The following is a 3,718-nucleotide window of genomic DNA, read 5'->3' as shown; positions in this document are numbered from 1 at the left end:
GGGGGGGGGGGGGGGGGGGGAGGTGACACAGACAGGAGACGGCTTTGCAGCAAGGTGTTTGCCCAGCAGGCTTCCCTGGGGAGGCAGCCCTGGGCAGAGCCCTTGGACCAGCGCTTACCATGCTGGAGCACCATCAGGCCCTGTCCCTGCACTCCGTGAGCTCCCTCCTCAGCCTCCCACCAGGACCCTCCCGGTAGGCGTCCCTGCCCTGCTTGGAGGATGAGGAGGCTCAGACTGGAGTCAAGTCCAATGCTTGAGGTGGGAGAGGAACTAAAAGGTACAGCAAGGATTTGAGTCTAGTCTGTTGGAGCCCAGCTCCACGCTTGGCCTATTGATTTCCCTAGAGGACCTGGAAGGGGGTGTCCAGGCAGAGGCATATATACCTGCAGGTCCAGTAGTCCCCCACCATCTGTGACGGATCTGTCCCAAGACCCCAGGGATGCCTGGATCCTCAATAGTGCCAGACCACATAGATAGTTATCCTATTCGGGCATGCTTATGAGTTAGGCACAGTAAGAGACTAACAACAGGATAGAACAATTATGACAATATATAAGTAAGTTGTTTGAAATATAGGAATTGCTTATCTCTGGAATTTTCCACTTACATTTTCAGACCGCATCTAACTAAAACCTTGGTGAGCGCGGCCTGGGAGGAAGGGGAGCTCTGTACTTTGCACCTGTGGCCATCACACCAAGCCGGTCTCTGCCTCCCCTCACCCCTGCCTGCCCATGGCAGGGCAGCTCAGGGTCGGCCCCTGCCTGGGTCAGAGTGCTGCAGCTCCTACCGGCACACAGATTAGAATGAATCCACCTATACTCCATGCCTTGCAGTGAGACTCCCGTGGTACTAGAGGTCACACTGATCCAAGCTTCGGGTCCAACCTCTGGACTAGACGGAGCAGCCACTGCTGCCTAAGCCACCTGGGGGCAGAGCTTGTGCCTGGCTGTGGAGGCACCTGTCTCTGGGGAGGCAGCGATGCTGTGGCTGGGATGGGCTGGCCTTCCCAAGGCCTATAGGTGAGCAGGCCAGTCTGTTACCCTTGATCAGAGTCAGGTTAATTGTCAAAGGGGTACAGTGCCCACAGTAGTAGCAGTTTCTGGGCCTGAAGACCTAGAGTGAGCCTGCAGCTTCACTCACCACCTGGGTAAAAGACCAGTGGTTAACAAGCACCTGTTATCATTTATTACTAACCTGATGAGGTCATGCCCCTCCTTACAACCCTCCATGATAGGCTTCCCACAACCCTCAGAACAAAAAGCTCCACTCCCCACCCAAGTACAAGGCCCTGCCTGGCCAGGGTCCTGCCCACCTCTGCTTATCTTATACCATTCCCACCCTCTCTCCCCTTCAGCACAGCCCTCTTTCCTGCCAGGGCTTCCAAACATGCTGCTGCCACCCCCTGGGGCAGCTGGGGTCAGACTGATTCTGAACACCAGGCTTCCATTGTCTGCCGGCAGCTGAGATGTCAGGGGGTAGGTGGCTTCAGCACCAGACAGCCGAGTCCAGGGCACCCGGGGCAGGTGCTGATGCTGATGGCGGAGTGGATTTGAACTGAGAGGTCTCCCGCTCCTCTTAGGGACTTTGGCCAAGTGCTGTCATTCCTGGCCCTTGGTTTCCTCATCTGTAAATGGGGGTGCACCCAGCTGTCTTTGGGGGCTATTGTGAATTTTGTACGTTAGCGGGACAATACTTTGTTACCTGGAATGTCAGTCCTAGGGTGGCGGCTAAGCACGCCCACAGTTGGCCCTCACCAAGGTCCAGCCTCAACCTACCGGGGCTCCCTATTCGCCCTGCCCTGACGGACTTCCACCACCTGATCTGAGGGCATGCTTCCAGGAGATCAGAGACCACTGCCCCGGTTAAACACCCTGGCCACACAAAGCCAACCCGACAGGAGGCTGCAGATCAGCAGAGGGCAAGCCAGTGACCCTCAGAGGCCTTGGGTGGTTCCTGGAAAGGGCTTACCTAAGCTGCAGGGTAAACAGACAGCCTGAACCCCAGACCCTTGGGACAAGCTTCACTGGGGCAGGGGCAGGCAGTAGTCTCACACGCTGTCTGGACACAGATGACCTGTGACACCCACTTCCCAGGTCTGGGGTCTAACCTGCTGCCTGCTCAGAGTGGCACACCCATGGCCCTGCAGTGGCCCCCTCTGGGTATTTCCTCTCCTCTTCTGGATGTTCCAGCTTCCAGATTCTCCTGCTGCCCTGGTGGTTGGCAGGTGGGTGCACACAGCAGGTGTGGCTTTACAGACCTACCTTCTCTTGGGCCTTTCAACCGTCCTGCATGACCTGGTGCTGCAGGGGACTCTTGGTACCTCGTTTTTCTTACTGCAATGTGGGCATGATGACCTCTTGGAACATCTTAAAGGTTAAAAAACGTGAAAAGGGGCTGAGGCAGCACACAAGCCAGGACAGCAAGCTACATGTGCTCCAAGGGAGGAGGATTCTCAGTTGAGCCCAGAGACATTTCCAGTGCACCTATAAGTCCCAGAACTAGAGTTCTACTTGGCCTCTGTGCAGGCAGAACCTCTGGTGCCCATGCCCATCAACACTGAAAGAAGGGTTGAGGAGGCATCCTCAAGCAGGGCTTGTGCCCTCTGTGACAGCTTCTCCCATTCTGCATGTGACAGGTCTCTTACCTCTATACTCTGAAAGTGCTTTCTCTAAAGAAACTCACTGTTCCCCAGAGACAGCAGATATGGAGCTGGTTCTGGCCAGGCTACTCCATGAAAGAAGCCCTGAGCTTCCCTCATCCTTTAGGAAACCCAGGAAGGCTGGCTGAGAGCACGTGACAACCAAATGTTTCCTCCCTAAAACCTTGGGAGCCCCAAGAACCCAAGAATATAAATGATCTGTGACTGGTGAGTGTACATGACCACTCTGATGAGCTCTGTACACCCTTGGTCCTTGTCCATACATGTTTGCTAGTTCTTTCCAACTGCCTAGTTGACCATCTGAGAAAAAGAGCCAACACACCGGCACATAGACTCTCTCTCCTTGGCGCCTGGGGACCTGGGGGATGTAAGATGCCATCTTTGTGCCCAGAGGTCCTCATGAGGATGCAGCTCATGGGCTCCACAGGGGCCTCCCTGACTGCTACAGCCAGGAATACAGGTACCACACTACCACTTGCTGGGTAAATAGACAATGCTGCTGCCTGCCCACCTATGATATCCAGGATATAACATGTGCAGGTCACTTTGCAAACTCTGATACACAAACATTAGCTATCACTAGCTAGCATATGCAATAAAAGTTGGGCTTGCCAGTGGGCAAGCTCGAAGGTTATGTGGGTGTCTGGAGGGTGGGGCAAAGTTCACCCCAGGTATGGGACCAATCAGCAAGGGTGAGTTGAGGAACTTTGTAAAAGGGCCAAGCAGGGCCTGATCTCCAGTTCCTCCAGAGTAATGGAGGCTTGTGTTTGAAGTTTTCTTCCCTTTAGGTTCTCCTGTGCACTTGTCGCCACAAATAACATAGTGGTGGACGCAGGATGAGGGCAGAGAGGAGGCCTGGCATAGCACACATTTCGTTCCCAAAGGAGGGGCACCCTGCGCTGGCACGTTGACGCTTGTGCATTCCGTCCGGGAGTTCCGACCGCGCGGTCCCAACAAAGCGGCTTTGCAACGCTCTCCCCTTCTCTTCGCAATTGGCTGCTGGGCCGCGACCTCCCCCTGCGCTGGCAGAGCCCCAGCGCTTTGGCTGGGCACCAAATC

The sequence above is a fragment of the Marmota marmota genome, unplaced genomic scaffold, assembly GCF_001458135.2.
Source record: "Marmota marmota marmota unplaced genomic scaffold, marMar, whole genome shotgun sequence".
Taxonomy (NCBI): Eukaryota; Metazoa; Chordata; class Mammalia; order Rodentia; family Sciuridae; genus Marmota; species Marmota marmota.
Note: the sequence above shows the minus strand (reverse complement) of the source record.